The 16,620-nt window shown below is 48.2% G+C and overlaps 1 pseudogene; it reads right to left on the bottom strand.

Annotated features, from left to right (window-relative positions):
• Window positions 1-5,801: 5,801 nt before the first annotated feature.
• LOC147992996 (uncharacterized) lies at window positions 5,802-7,670 on the bottom strand (annotated as a pseudogene).
• Window positions 7,671-16,620: the final 8,950 nt, after the last annotated feature.

Genomic DNA, 16,620 nt, shown 5'->3' with positions numbered 1-16,620 from the left:
ATGATAATTAAGTTCATCTAATCAAATTATTTAATGAACTCCCACTCAGACAGACATCCCTCTAGTCATCTAAGTGATACATGATCCGAGTCAACTAGGTCGTGTCCGATCATCACGTGAGACGGACTAGTCATCATCGGTGAACATCTTCATGTTGATTGTATCTTCTATACGACTCATGTTCGACCTTTCGGTCTTCTGTGTTCCGAGGCCATGTCTGTACATGCTAGGCTCGTCAAGTCAACCTAAGTGTATTGCGTGTGTAAATCTGGCTTACACTCGTTGTATTCGAACGTTAGAATCTATCACACCCGATCTTCACATGGTGCTTCGAAACAACGAACCTTAGCAACGGTGCACAGTTAGGGGGAACACTTTCTTGAAATTATTGCGAGGGATCATCTTATTTAAGCTACCGTCGTTCTAAGCAAATAAGATGTAAAACATGATAAACATCACATGCAATCAAATAGTGACATGATATGTCCAATATCATTTTGCTCCTTTTGATCTCCATCTTTGGGGCGCCATGATCATCATCGTCACCGGCATGACACCATGATGTCCATCATCATGATCTCCATCATCGTGTCTTCGTGAAGTTGTCTCACCAACTATTACTTCTACTACTACGGCTAATGGTTAGCAATAAAGTAAAGTAATTACATGACGTTTATGTTGACACGCAGGTCATAAATAAATTAAGACAACTCCTATGGCTCCTGCCGGTTGTCATACTCATCGACATGCAAGTCGTGATTCCTATTACAAGAACATGATCAATCTCATACATCACATATATCATTCATCACATCCTTTTGGCCATATCACATCACACGACATATGCTGCAAAAACAAGTAAGACGTCCTCTAATTGTTGTTGCAAATTTTACGTGGCTGCTATAGGTTTCTTAGCAAGAACGTTTCTTACCTACGCCAAAACCACAACGTGATATGCCAATTTCTATTTACCCTTCATAAGGACCCTTTTCGTCGAATTCGATCCGACTAAAGTGGGAGAGACAGACACCCGCTAGCCACCTTATGCAACTAGTGCATGTCAGTCGGTGGAACCTGTCTCACGTAAGAGTACGTGTAAGGTCGGTCCGGGCCGCTTCATCCCACGATGCCGCCGAATCAAGATAAGACTAGTAACGGCAAGTAAATTGACAAAATCGACGCCCACAACAACTTGTGTTCTACTCATGCATAGAAACTACGCATAGACCTAGCTCATGATGCCACTGTTGGGGATCATAGCAGAAATTTAAAATTTTCTACGCATCATCAAGATCTATCTATGGAGTAATCTAGCAACGAGGGGAAGGGGAGTGCATCTACATACCCTTGTAGATCGCTAAGCGGAAGCGTTGCAAGAACGCGGATGAGGTAGTCGTACTCGTGGCGATTCAGATCGCGGTCGATTCCGATCTAAGCGTCGAACAACGGCGCCTCCGCGTTCAACACACGTGCAGCCCGGTGACGTCTCCCATGCCTTGATCCAGCAAGGAGAGAGGGAGAGGTTAGGGAAGACTCCCTCCAGCAGTAGCACGACGGCGTGGTGGTGGTGGAGGAGCGCGGTACTCCAGCAGGGCTTCGCCAAGCACTACTAGAGACGAGGAGGGAGAGAGGTAGGGCTGCGCCTTGGGAGAGAGAGACTCGTGTGTTGGGCAGCCCCAAAACCTCCACTATATATAGGGGCAAAGGGGAGGGGAGGCGCCCTAGGGTTTCCCCTAGGGGGCGGCGGCCAGGGCAGATGGGATCTCCCCTTTGGGTGACTTGGCCCCCAAGCCAGGAGGTGGGAACCCTAGATGGGGCGCCCCAAACCCCCTGGTCACGTGGGAATAGGTGTGGGGGGCGCACAGCCCCTTAGTGGGCTGGTTTGCCCCCTTCCCTTGGCCCATGCATGAAGCCCCCAACACTTGCCGGGGCTCCCGAAATACCTTTCGGTCATGCTGGTCATCACCCGGTACCTCCGGAACACTTCCGGACTCCAAAACCCTTCGTCCAATATATCAATCTTCACCTCCGGGCCATTTCGGAAGTCCTCGTGACGTCCAGGATCTCATCCGGGACTCCGAACAACATTCGGTAACCGCGTACATACCTTCCCTATAACCCTAGCGTCATCGAACCTTAAGTGTGTAGACCCTACGGGTTCGGGAATCATGTAGACATGACCGAGACATCTCTCTGGTCAATAACCAAGAGTGGGATCTGGATACCCATGTTGGCTCCCACATGTTCCATGATGATCTCATCGGATGAACCACGATGTCAAGGATTCAATCAATCCCGTATACAATTCCCTTTGTCTACTGGTATGATACTTGCCCGAGATTCGATCGTCGGTATCCCGATACCTTGTTCAATCTCGTTACCGGCAAGTCTCTTTACTCGTTCCGTAACATATCATCCCGTGATCAACTCCTTGGTCACATTGTGCACATTATGATGATGTCCTACCGAGTGGGCCCAGAGATACCTCTCATCACACGGAGTGACAAATCCCAGTCTCGATTCGTGCCAACCCAACAGACACTTTCGGAGATACCCGTAGTGCACCTTTATAGCCACCCAGTTACGTTGTGACGTTTGGTACACCCAAAGCATTCCTACGGTATCCGGGAGTTTCACAATCTCATGGTCTAAGGAAATGATACTTGACATTAGAAAAGCTTTAGCATACGAACTACACGATCTTGTGCTAGGCTTAGGATTGGGTCTTGTCCATCACATCATTCTCCTAATGATGTGATCCCGTTATCAACGACATCCAATGTCCATGGTCAGGAAACCGTAACCATCTATTGATCAACGAGCTAGTCAACTAGAGGCTTACTAGGGACATGGTGTTGTCTATGTATCCACACATGTATCTGAGTTTCCTATCAATACAATTCTAGCATGGATAATAAACGATTATCATGAACAAGGAAATATAATAATAATAACTAATTTATTATTGCCTCTAGGGCATATTTCCAACAACAACAACAACAACAACAAACAAACAAACAAAAAACAAACAAACAAACAAACAAGGCTCTCCATACTAAGGCTCGATGAGCAATGCCGACAGCACCAAGAAATACGTCAGCACCCAGACTGCTCGCCCGAATGCTTGTTCCTCGGTAGCCAGTAATGCTCACAACCGACCCTGCGGCTCCGCCGACCGCCACCTCCGCTTACACGCGTGTCTGCTGCGGCGGCTACTCCTCCTCGTCCCTGAAGGAGCCGGACGATCTGGAGGTCGAGGGCTCCGGAGGGCGACGACAACCACGCCAAGATCCAATCCAGAGCCGCCGCTTGCCGGTGGCGCAGAGAAACATGACTTCAACACAGTGTGTTGTGGTGTGGCCGACACCGGAGCGGGGAGGATCTGGGAGGCGGTAAGTGGAGAGGATCTGAGAGGCTGTGAGAGGAGAGTGGTGTGCTATTGACGGGTCGGAGAGCCATGCTTAAATAGGAGCGACCAGGTGAACGGACGGGAAGCCGACTTTAATGCGGTGCACCGGCCGAATTAGGCTTCTCGGTCGCCGCAGCAGTATTGACGTGGCACCGCCTGCTCGTCCCTTCGCATCGCTCTGACCGGCATCAATGTCGTGGAATCACGTTCGCTCCGGAGCGGCACTGACTGGCATGAATGCGTGGCAACCGCTTCACAGTTCATGCAGAGCGGAACCGATTTTTCATGGAACCGTTTTTTTTCCTTAACAAATTCCACGTCTCTTTGAGTGCTAGCCCTAGCTCAGCCTCGTGTACTGCACCACGAACAAGCCAGTGCCTAGCGCACCCAGCCAGGGAAATTCCTATTTGCCGCTCTCTGCGACAAACTGTCGCTAATTTGCACAGAGCTACCGACTAGCGAACAAGATGGGCCGGCCCAATTACGAGGTAATACTCCCGCTACAGAGTTTCTGGTTTTGGGAACCTCTTCCTGATCGGTTTTGGGAAGCTTCTACAAGATTCATGAACCAGTTTTTTGTGGTTTTGGGTTTTTTATTTGTGGTTTTTCCCTTTTCCTTTTCCTTTTCTTCCTTTTTCTTTTTTTCCCGTTTCATACTTTCCTTTTATTTTTTCTCTTTTTTTCTATTTCCTTTGTAATTCCTTTTCTACTCATTCTATTTTTATTTTTCTGAATTTCATAATATGATTGAAATTTCGAAAAATGTTTGGAATTTCAAAAAATGTTACTGTTTTTTACATTTTTGTTCAGAAGTTCCAAAATTCATGATTTTTAAAAAATATTTGTATATTTGCAAAAAATCGCCTTTCAGAAAATGTCCATAAGTTTGAAAAATGTTCATGTCTCCAGTTTTGTTCACAAATTCAAAAATTGTTCTAGATTTTTTAAAAAAATTCACATATTTGAAGAACTGTTGCCTTTCAAAATGTGTTCGTAAGTTCAAAAAATGTTCCTATCTCAAGTTTTGTTCACACATTCAATAAATGTCCATAATGTCCGTGTTTTAAACATTTTGTTCAGAGTTTCAAATTATGTTCACAGATGCAAAAAATGTTCCCTTGTGTCCAAAATGTTCATGTTTTCAAAAAAATGTTCCTTTTTTTCCAACATTTGTTCATAATTTATTTTTAAATAATGTTTTTTAATTTCTTCACAAATTTAAAAAATATTTGTGTTTGTCCAAAAAATTAAAATTGGAAAATTGTTCCCATTTCAAAATTTGTTCACAAATTCATACATTCTTTCCGTTTTAAAATTTGGTCACAAATCCAAAATTTGGGATTTTTTTTCAGTACTTGTTCGTGTTTCTTTGAAAATTGTTCAGATTTTTTTGAAAGAGTATTAATAATTTTCTTTAAATGTTTGAAAAAAAAGGAAAATAATTGGATCTGGTAGTATAGGTAGTTCTAATGGCTTTCGCGCTGTATGTTTAACACTAGCGCTGATCAGCTCTAGTGATTGGGTACCTGTCACTACTAGCAAGGAATCGCGAGTTTGAATCCTGGCCGAAGCAGCTCTTTTTTACGTAGTTTTTACACTAGTGGCTGCTCCTGCGTGGGCCGGCCCAGGCGAAGATTTCCCTGTGCGAATCCCCGCCAGTCTGCCGCAAAATGCAGCGGATAGGAGCCCCCCTAGCCAGCGCACAACCGACGGCAAGTACCAGCCGGCCACGCAAGGGCCAGCCCGTGTCGCCCTTCAGCAACCACTTCCCTTGGGCCACCAGTGCCCTGCCAGGATCCGGCACGCCTTGTCGCCGAACATATGTTGCTCGCCTAGGGTACACACATGAGACCCATCCAACCGATCGAATCGATTTACGATGCCACCGCCGTACGCATCTCGAGAGGACGGATTAAATTTATTGCTTCGGTTACATTGATTTACAGTCATCGTTGCTTTGCGTACATACTAATCTCATCCCGGAGCAGCCAGCATCATGGCGAAGCTTATTGCTTCACGCGATTAGCTTCCATGAATGAGTTGGTTCGCTCCCGCAGATTCAACCTACAATAATCCATACTCTAGATCAATTTCCACAACCTAGCTCATGATATCACTTGTTAGAATAATTTAAGGCCGTAGTCAATCCATCGAGGACAAGCAATCACAGCACTGGCACTGATATTTGCTAACAAGATTCATCAACATGACTACATCCTCACCGGGACCACAAAATTAATCTCATATACGAGCACAACTACAAAAAGTGTATCAGGAAAAACTAAATAAAACATCACATTGTATGTCTATGATGGATTTCAAAACGATTATCTCTGAAATAGTTAACATCATGGATCAGAAAAAGAGGTGCAACTTGCATTGAAAAAGGAATTACTTAATGGACCGGGCCAAAACACGTGAGCGCCTCCTTATCAAGCAATAAAATCAGGCTGCCTACAAACGGTGCGTAGACAGACAAATGAATAAGGGAATAACAGATTGAGGTATGTAGAGAAGATGCACAGAGAAACAAATTACGCGCACCACTACAAAAAGTGTATCCAGAAACAATAAGGCATTATATTGTCGCTCACATTGGTCCTCACTGAAAAAATATTTAGATTATTTGGAAACGAAATACTTCAACAACATGGCGCGTATTAGTTGCTTCCAGGTAAGTCCATCATCCAGCATGGTGTATACGCAAAAGAAATCTCTTCCATTGAATAGTGACAGCGGGGCCTCATCTTGCCCAGGCATCTTACCCTTGAGTTGCTTAAATGATAGGCTACCGTTGAACAAGAGCACACCCCTCTTTCATTAAACAAGACAATTTCTTTATAGGGATGGAAACCAATACAGTCAGGACCATCAATGGAAGTGTCACACTTTTTAGGCCAATCTGTAATGCTAACAAGATCTTCATCGTCAGAGTCCCAATCAAAACCATCTCTGGCTAGTGCTTCGTTGTATTCATCTACGAGCTTAGGGTTGACATCACTCTTCAACAACAACAGTATCTGCTCAGGCGACTGTGGGATCCATGGTCCAGGGTGCCAATCTTGTTTACTAAATGCTGGCTGAAGGTTGATTTCATTCTTGAAAACCCAGTCTGCCACACCAGACGATTCATGAAGAAACCAAACTCGAAACGTGCATCGCACATTGGTATTCACTACACAATAGACCCCTTTTTTCGATTTGCCTAGACGAAAATGTGATCCTACTCGTCCTTTTGGCAACTTAATTACCTGATACTTGTGACTCGACAAGTTTATTCTGTAAAAGGATAATCAAGATTAATTGCCAAAATTATTCATTTTTACATAAATAATACTAAGAAGAATAAATCAAAGTGCCTGAGTGTGAGTAATACCTCAAAAGAATTACTCAAATTATATTGATAAAAGTAAAACTAAAGTAACAATTGTGGAGTGTGTGAGTGTGAGAGTAATACATACATACGTATACATACCTGAAGAGGAAATCATCTTTTACGTGTGGGGAAGGAACGTAGAGTGATCCTTGCCAATACGCGGCGTAGTACATATGCTCATCACGGTCGCGGCGATAGGAGTTTACATCGTCAACGGTTCCAGCAACGGCAGCAGCCTCAGCTTCTCGAACAAATGACGTCTCCTTCCAACGGTTTGTCGTTGACGAGAAGACATGCATGACATACGGCGTAGGCGGCCACTCGGTCATGTCAGCTGGTGGAACACGAGGGATGTAGAGCACCTGGTAGTGTGGTGAGACGGTGGGGTCATAGACGAGGTAGCGGTTGTTGTGGCAGCGCCCGCACATGGGGCCGGCCATGAGCACGCGCACGGCAGTAGGGGCAGCGGCGCCCACTGCCGCGTGGCGGGATTGACCACCTTGGCCCTGCGTTGCCGGCTCTTGCTGCGGACCAGGAAAAGGCCGTTGCAATGATCCTGTACGCCGGGAACGTCTAACCGGCTCTCCGCGAGGTATTCAAGCTCGCCGGGGATGTGGCGCGCGGCGGAGCGGCGCCCAAAGAGCCTCGGTGGATAGATGTTGAGTTCGTCGTAGACGGCGGCGTCAACGGAAAGCGGGAGAAGGTCGGCGCGCAGGAGGCGGTCGTGGTCGACAGCTGCGCGCCAGGCCGTGCAGACGCAGCGGGAGACGGCGAGGCTGCGCGGGGGCAGGCGGCGGAGCATGTCCAGCAGGAGGTCGATGTGCACCGTATCCATGTCCCACCGTTGAGTAGGCTTTGAGAGGAGACGGACGAGGCCTAGCTAATTCCGATCGAGGAGGACTTGTTTTCGTGAGGGAAATTAAAGGATCGATGATGGATTAGTTATAAAAAAGTAGCTAGCTAGCTAGGTCCTGCGTGCGTGTTGGGGAAGGCATGAGAACTTTGATATGACCCGGCTAACTTGATGCCCCGTCTAGGCCAACTCCACCGCGCGACTCTAAACGGACGTCCGTTTTGTTCGGTTTTTGTCTCTTTGGGTAGGGATTTGGGGTCGTGTCCGGGCCTGTCCTGAGATGCGGTGGCCGTGCGCCCAGCGCGAGGACGCATCCCGGCCGCATCCTGTCCGCGTATTATTTCTTTGCAAGTTCTTCACTTTATTTCATCATTTATTTTTGGTACATGAAAAATACATCATCACATTTTGACTAGTAAAGCAAGACCAAAAAAAACAAGAACCACAAGAATACATTTTAGAAGATACCCAACTTCCATAACTACTCCCTTGAGTTGGGTTAGGGCCTTCTCGATGCACTCGTTGTTGATCTGTGGAGGAGGAGGCTCGATCTGACATCCTCCTTTCTTCTTCAAGCCAGAAGTCGATGTTGCTTCCTCCTCACACCTAGTCTCGTGTCTAGCCTCTAATCTAGCCGCCTCCATCTTGCGTGTTTCTTTCTTCTTCTTCGAGCCTAAAGAAGTAGAGGTTGCTTCCTCGCATCTAGTCTCGTATCTAGCCTCTAATTTAGCAACAAATGCACTTGTCTCATCTACAGCCTCTATGCTAGCTAAAAGTGCATGAACATCTACTAAATTGCGCTCTATCAATATATCGATGTACTCTTCTTCCCAATACCAAAACTTGCATCCATTCTACACAACAAAATTTGAAGTTAGCACAACTAGTTAAATCTAGAGCACAAACCGAAGCTAAAAAATCGCATACCCCATCGTTTAAGCACTTGATGAACACCCATCCGGGATGTTCCGGCGTTGTAGACACGCGGCGCACGACCATCCTTGGGCAGTGGTCGCACTTAATGAGTGGCAACGGTGCGCCGGCAAGCTTTTGGGAAAGCACCGAGCCCGGCCGACCGCCATTCGTGTATCTGCCGGCGGACCACCGACGGTGCAGATCTGAGCGGCTAGAGGAGGAGCCACTGCCTGCATGTGGCCTTGCGGCCCTGCCAGGGCCTTCCGGCGAGGTGCCCGGCCAGTCCATGGCGCGGCCCGGCCTCCCACAGCCGGCCGAGCTCAAGACCGACCGGATCCGCCCCAAAACCGGCCGGCGGGTGCGCAAACCAGGTGGCCGTGGTTGCGTCCGAGCCCGGCGCCGAGGGGAAGGGGTTGGGTGAGCTCGCGTCCGAACTGCACGGCTGCAATGGCAGCGGCGGCGGCGGCAGCGACGGAAAGAGTGGGGAAGAGTGGAGGGGGTGTGGCCGGAGGGAGGGAGGGGGGCGGATAGAAAAAGGCCCGTCTTGTGCCACCGACGGGCGGGCCAGGGGAGGACACGCGCAGACGACCCGCGTGTCCGCGCGGTGTCCGTTTCACCCCAAAAGCGGCGCAAGTTTGAGCCGGGAATGGGTCGAAAGCGGACACAAAGCGGACAAAAGTCCGTTTGCTCCCGCGCGCTGGGCCGTCTTTTTTGTCCCTTTTACCCCAAACGGACGGGTCCGGACAGGATAGGGTCGCGCGGTGGAGTTGGCCTTAAATCGATGCGTGCTCGCAACGCCGCATATGTGTCATGACTTTATATACGTACGTGCGCATCGGACTCGATCGCTAGTTTAGTTAGGCGTGACATCACATGCACGGCCGCATATATATGCACGCACGTTCCACCGCGCGCGGGCGCTCTCTTTTTCTTCCTTTGGAACCAAAGAATTGACGGATTTGTTGCTATTTCTCATGTGCCTCAAATTTTTCCTCGCGCTAGTCACATTTTTCTCTTCTTCCTTCCCTCTTCTTTTTTCTTCCCTCTTGGCCGGATCTCGGCGGAGAAGAACTAGCCGCACCATCTATCTTAGGGTGAAATCACGGCCAGTTGTTTTCTGGTGCAGCTGAGCTTAGATGGGTGGCCAGGGTGGCGGCCTACATGGTGGTGGGGGAGGTAGAGGGGGATGGCGGGGCGGCGCTAGCCGCCGGCCGCGGGGAGCAGAGGCATGCGGTTAGGTCTGGGCAGGCCGCCGGCTGTGCGAGGAAGAACGGCTGGAGGTACCCACTTGGGAAATAAAAATGTTTTTTCTTTCGAGCTGGCTTGGTTTGAGAGAGAAGGTTTCTTGGATCTCGTAGCCAGAGAATGGGCTAAGGATGCAGGAGGTCGGTCTGCGCTCGAGCTCTGGCAGAATAAAATTAGGCATTTGAGAAGCTTCCTACGTGGGTGGGCTAAGCATCTCAGTGGGATTTATAAGGTTGAAAAGGAACAGCTCCTTGCGCTTATTCAGTCCCTTGATGTAAAGGCCGAAACCATGATCCTGCCAGACTCGGAGCTTCATGCCAAGCTTGATGCAGAGATGAGGCTGAAAGAGCTCCTTCGTGAGGAAGAACTAAAGTGGGCGCTTCGGGCTAAGGTCAGTACAGTCGTTCAGGGGGACGCGAACACTCAATTTTTTCACTTGATCGCCAATGGTAAGCATAGAAAGAAGAGGATCTTTCAGCTTGAACAAGACGAGGGAACGATTATTGGTCAGGAAAACTTAAAGCAATATATTACTGGGTTTTACAAGAAGCTATTTGGGCCTCCAGAGGACAACTGTGTGTCGCTGGATGAGTCGAGGATTGAGGATGTACCTCAACTTACGGCTGTTGAGAATGATATTTTAGTAGCTCCTTTCTTTGAGAAAGAGGTGTTTGAGGCCATTTCACAGGTAAAGAATAATAAGGCTCCTGGCCCGGATGGTTTCCCGGCAGAGTTCTACAAGAAGTGTTGGCACATTATTAAAGGAGATCTCTTGCCATTGTTCAATGATTTATTCTCTGGCCAGCTTCACCTTTTTCAGCTGAATTTTGGCACGATAACCTTACTTCCCAAGAAGACCGAGGCAGTGCGGATTGAGCAATTCCGGCCTATCTGTCTTCTCAATGTTAGTTTCAAAAATTTTACCAAGGTCGGCACGAATAGGCTCACACAGATTGCGCATATATACTGTGGTGCAGCCTACTCAGTCTGCTTTCATGCCGGACAGGAACATCCTCGAAGGGGTTGTGGTCTTGCATGAAACGCTCCATGAGATTCACACGAAAAAACTTGATGGCGTGGTTTTCAAGGTGGATTTCGAGAAAGCGTACGACAAAGTCAAATGGCCTTTCCTTCAACAGGCACTACGCATGAAGGGTTTTGATGAAGTTTGGAGACGACAAGTCGAATCCTTCAGACAAAAAGGGAGTGTTGGAATTAAAGTGAATGACGATATATGTCATTATTTCCAGACACATAAGGGCCTGAGACAAGGTGATCCAATGTCTCCTATTTTGTTCAACATTGTCATTGACATGTTGGCAATCCTGATAGGTAGGGCAAAGGAGACCGGCCAGGTAGGTGGCTTGGTGCCTCATCTAGTTGATGGTGGTGTGTCCATCCTGCAATACGCTGATAATACGATCATCTTTACGGAGCATGACTTGGCAAAAGCGAGAAATATGAAACTGGTGTTGTGCCTGTTTGAGCAATTGACCGGTTTGAAGATTAACTTCCATAAAAGCGAGTTGTTCTGTTTTGAGAGAGCCAAAGAGGAACAAGATGCATATAAGCAATTGTTTGGTTGTGAATTGGGAGCACTTCCGTTCACTTACCTAGGTATTCCCATTCATCATCGTAAGCTGACAAACAGTGAATGGAAGTGTATCGAGGATCGGTTTGAGAAGAAACTGAGCTGCTGGAAGGGCAAACTCATGTTGTATGGAGGCCGGTTGATTCTTATTAATTCGGTGCTCACGAGTCTGCCTATGTTCCTTTTGTCCTTTTTTGAGGTACCAGTTGGAGTTAGGAAAAGTCTGGACTTCTATCGGTCCCGTTTCTTCTGGCAGAGTGATGAACTTAAGAGAAAGTATCGTTTAGCCAAATGGGACGTCATCTGCCGACCGAAGGACCAAGGGGGTCTTGGTGTTGAAAATCTTGAGGTCAAGAACAGATGTCTTCTCAGTAAGTGGCTATACAAGTTAGCTGCTGAGACTGAAGCTACTTGGGCAGAGATTCTGCGTAACAAGTACCTCCACTCTAAGACTTTGTCGCAGGTTACAGTCAGACCGACTGATTCGCCTTTCTAGAAAGGGCTAATGAAAGTCAAAGCTACTTTCTTTAATAGAACAAAGTTTATTGTTGGTGATGGCAACAATACTCGCTTCTGGGAGGATACTTGGCTAGGGGAAGCGCCGTTGGCGCTTCAGTATCCTTCGCTATATCGTATTGTGCAGCGTCGTGATGCTCTGGTTGCAACGAGTTTGCAGTCCACTCCCCTTAATATTCAGTTTAGGAGGGTGCTTGTTGGAGACCGGTGGAAGCCTGGCTTCATCTGGTGAGTAGACTGATGGAGGTTCAGCTTACGCATCAGCCCGATCAGTTGTGTTGGAAGCTTACTAGATCTGGGGAATTCACAGTCAAGTCGATGTATATTGATGTCATCAATTCTAGTGTGATTCCTACTTCCAAACATGTTTGGAAAGTTATGGTTCCTCTGAAAATCAAAGTGTTTATGTGGTTTGTACATAAACAAGTCATCTTAACGAAAGATAATTTGGTTAAGCGAAAGTGGACAGGATCTACTAGGTGTAGTTTCTGTGATCGGGATGAAAATATCAAGCACCTCTTCTTTGATTGCCCGTTGGCGAAGGTCTTATGGCGCTCGGTGCAAGTTGCCTTTAACATTACTCCTTCGAATTCGGTCAGGTCGTTATTTGGAACGTGGCTTGTTGGGATAGAGTCCGAAACAGCTAGACAAATTCGCGTAGGAGCGTGTGCGTTGTTATGAGCAATTTGGAACTGCAGAAATGATTTGGCTTTTAACAAAACAACAACTATTCATTTTTTGCAGGTTTTATTTCAGGCTACTGCGCTAATCCGTATGTAGGCCTTACTCACTCCGACGGAGGCCAGGGAGCATTTGGTTACTGGATCTCTCCGGTGGGAGATGGTAGCGCGGGATATCTTCAACCGGTTTGGGTGGCGGTCATGTAATAGGATAGACGACTAGTTTACCTATCTATCTTATGCCAGCCGGTTGTGGCTTTTGGGCCTTATTTGCTTTTGTTGCTCTTTGTGAGCCAGTTTCTCTTTTTGGAGCATACTACAAGACTCTGTTGAACTTGTTTATTTATTTTTAAATCTGGCCGTATGCATCTTTCTGATGCAGAGGCAGGGGAGTCCTTCATTTTTTTTAAAAAAAAGAAGACGAACAGTAACATGATCTGTTTTCGACCGTAATTGGATGAAGATCTAAGAGCTTTGGATCAAAGTGACTGATGCAGTTTTATTTTCAGTAAACTCAAGCATAGGCAGTCCCAAGAATTGAGCCTTTCCTCAACTCGACGACGCTCCTTTTCCTCGTTCGTTTTTGTTTTGACGCTTCCGCCCGTTTGGTTCTTTTTCAAATTCCCAGTGGCTAGCAAGCTCCTGGGAGCAGGTCATCGCCATGCATGGCCGGGACAAAAACAGAGCCTGCTCCTCCTCCTCCTTTACACTGTTGGTTTCGCCACGCGCCGTCGCTCACCCAGGCTGTTCGCTCAAATTCTCCATATATATAATGCCTCACTAGACATGATGTTGGGTGCAAGACTGGTAGAACAAGTAGCCGGTGAAATATATCGAGCGTCACAAGGGTGGAGACCACGGGTGCAAAGACTTGGTGGCTGATCAGGCGCTATGACAAAGCTGGAGGAAATCTTCTACTGCAGCTTGATAGTTGGCGGCTGTTGCCTAGTTTGTTTGTCCCCTGTTTTGTTCTTCGCTACTTTCTGTCTGAACTTGTTGTCGTAGTAGTTTCGCTGCCTCTTTTTGGGTATCTGTAATAGACTTTGGTTATGCTATACATAGTTGATCAGTAGAACTAGACTTACGCCGCTGGATGTAGCCCTTTAAGACATGATGGTTTCCTTATATGAAATCAGAGGGGTACCTCTCTTTTGTCACAAAAAAAAATGTGCCTCGCTAGACGCTATGGACGGCCATCCCTCCTCCCTCCCTGGTGGCGATCTCTGTGCCGCCGTCGAACAAACACGCAGCCTCCCAGGTAGTCGATGGCCACGTATGGCTAGCCAGCGCGTGGCAAGGAGAAGGAGAGGGAGAGGGGACAATGGATGCTAGTTGTGGTGTCCCGCGCGGTGACTAGGAAGCCATGAAGGAGAAGGCCAACATCTACTTGTTGGGAGCAAGTGGTCGCCCAGAAGACACCACCCTCAATCCACCACTCTCCAATCCTTTGCGGCCTCAAACCCAGACCAAGACCAGAGCGAGCCAGGGATCGGATCGACCCTGACACGCTCCACAGCGGAAGGTGATCCAGGATCAAGGAAGACACATCTATATATACTCCCTCCCTTTAGTGAAAAATATACATATAGAAATTTTAAAACAAATTATGGAGTGGACAGTGGAATAAAAAATGCATTGAAAATGTGCAAGCCATCATCTCTCTCCTCTTTACTTACCTAACCCCCAATAAGCTAAGTGCATGTAAAATTATGATGGCACACGTGGAAAGAACGAAACGAAAGGATCTTCAGACATAGCTCATCCTCAGCGGCTCAAGTTCTTAGCAAGATCATCAGCGACCTGGAACTATGGTTTGCCGCAAAACGTCAATGCATCTTCAGGCTCATCCATAGACCCCTAGAGCCGGACTAATCTACTGTGGTGCCGTTGCCGCATGGGGTGTGGGCGCAAGTTGCAACCTGTCGTTGCTCCTTCCACCACATTTCTTTCTTTTTTTTTAGTTTGGCCTAGGCCAGTAACAAACCTTCCCCTACCATTCAATGAAAAGCTGCCCTGCACAGCATTTTCGTTCAAAAAAACTGCACTTCAACTAGCAGCATGGTGCGTGCGTGCCAAGCAAGAAAGGCATGCACGCGCGTACGTTCGGTCGCGGGGAAAATCCATTTCTCCACCCGAGCTCATCTGCATCTGCGCCCGATGAAACAAATTAAAACAAATACTTGAAAATTCAAAAAATTCCAATTTTTTTTGTGTGGTAGACTATTTGATGTGTGAGGTCCGCTCCAATTTTCAAATCATTTGGACACCCTAGGAGCTCTCGGCAAAAAAAAAGACAAATTGAGGGCCTGTAAAAATGTTTACTGTTTATGTATTGTTTTGGTCTGATTTGTCTTTTTTGCTGAGAGCTGCTCGGATGTTCAAATGACTTGAAATTTGAAGCGGGCCTTACACATCAAATTTTCTACCATACAAAAAAAATTGGAATTTTTTATTATTTTTATTTTTTTACGAATTTTTTCCTAACCTGGTGCAGATGAACCTGGGCACCGAATGCCCTACTCGTTGTCGCGGTATGTTTAATTTGTAGTAAGGCATCTCCAATACTGACCTACTTCCGATCGCATTGTCCGGAGTGTTATGTCATCCAACACGGGTCTGTATTAGTTCACTGAGCGGTCCAGACGTGTTTTTTCCGACAAAACAAAGAAAAATATGGAGGGCTTTGCGGGCGTCCGGACCACTGTTACGTCCTCATCTGCCCGCCCTGGCCCACCCAAACCTCATTCATCGCCCACGCGCGCTTCTCGCCCGAAACTGTCAGCGCTGTTTCAGAGCGTCAGTCTCGCATTCATGCCCGGTCAGCTGGGACGCGACCTTTCACTGGCGCCGGTATTGAAGCAGCGCGCCGGCCGAGAGAGCGTCGCTTCCCGGTGTAGGCAACTGCTTCGCGTTCAAACGACATGACGGCCGTTCGTCCGTCCGTCCGTCTGCCGCCCCACATTAATGACACACGCTTGCCAAGACGGCTACTCCCGCGCCACCTGTCCGTCCATCTGCCGTCCACCATTGCTATATAAACTGTCACCCCAGTCATAGCCTCAGTCATCCACCTATGTTCCCTTTCTCCTCTCTGCACCGCTTCCACCCTGACTTCCTCGTGCTCTAAAGCTCTCTTGAACGGGCTTACGACAGACCAGAATGATATGGCCGCCATTGCTACAGGCCGGATGGCCGGTAGGCAGCCGGAGGATGATGACGTCCCAATGGAGGTCGCGGCTGACGACGAACCGGCACCACCCTCCTCGCCCGCGCCACCCTTCTCGCCCGCGCCACCCTTGCCGGTACATTGCACTACGACCATCGGCGAGGCCCGTGCCCATTACATGGACATGGTGTGGGAGAAGCGTGAGGAGCAGTTTCGGGAGGCGCAAGCCGACACCGCCTACAACCACCAGCTCCTCTAGGAGCACCAATAGGCGGAGGAGTAGCTCGCCGTCGGGGGCTATCACGCTGGACGTGAACCTGGAGGAGAAGGCGGCGTTGCTCGAGTGTTGCCGCTCCGCCCGCAAGATCCGTCTCGCCTGCTGGCGGTACCGCCAACGCCATTTGGAACTGGAGGCTGCCTACAAGGAGTTCGACAAGGCGTCGGATGAGGTGCGGGGCAAGACCGACGATGAGGCGGGCGACATCGCCGGCTCCGCCGAGGCCGTGCCCCGCCGCCACGACCACAAAACCGGCACGTCCGCAGGCACCGCCGGCAATGAGGAAGGGTAGAGTATGGTAGGTCACCGCCACTGGGGTCCCAAGAAGGTCACCACTCCTCTCCTGCCGTTGAAGCCAAGCTAGGTGGGCTCAACATTGTCGGCCGATTAGCCGCTTGGCGGTGACGTGGTGGCAGACGGTTTCACTTTCCGAGGCTCCGGAGGCTAGGTTACGGAGGCAGAGCGCTGAGGCGGAATTGTAGAAGGCGAAGTTTCAGTTCTCGGGCTCATGGCCGGACACTGGGAACGGGCGGTGGGATTAAAGATTAGGTTAATTAATTATACCTCCAGAGATGGATGACTATCGTTTTTA

This window comes from Triticum urartu, chromosome 1A (genome assembly GCF_056163025.1).
Source record: "Triticum urartu cultivar PI428250 chromosome 1A, HENAU_Tu73, whole genome shotgun sequence".
NCBI classification, from domain to species: Eukaryota; Viridiplantae; Streptophyta; class Magnoliopsida; order Poales; family Poaceae; genus Triticum; species Triticum urartu.
Note: the sequence above shows the minus strand (reverse complement) of the source record. Positions and strands in the feature narration are given on the sequence as shown.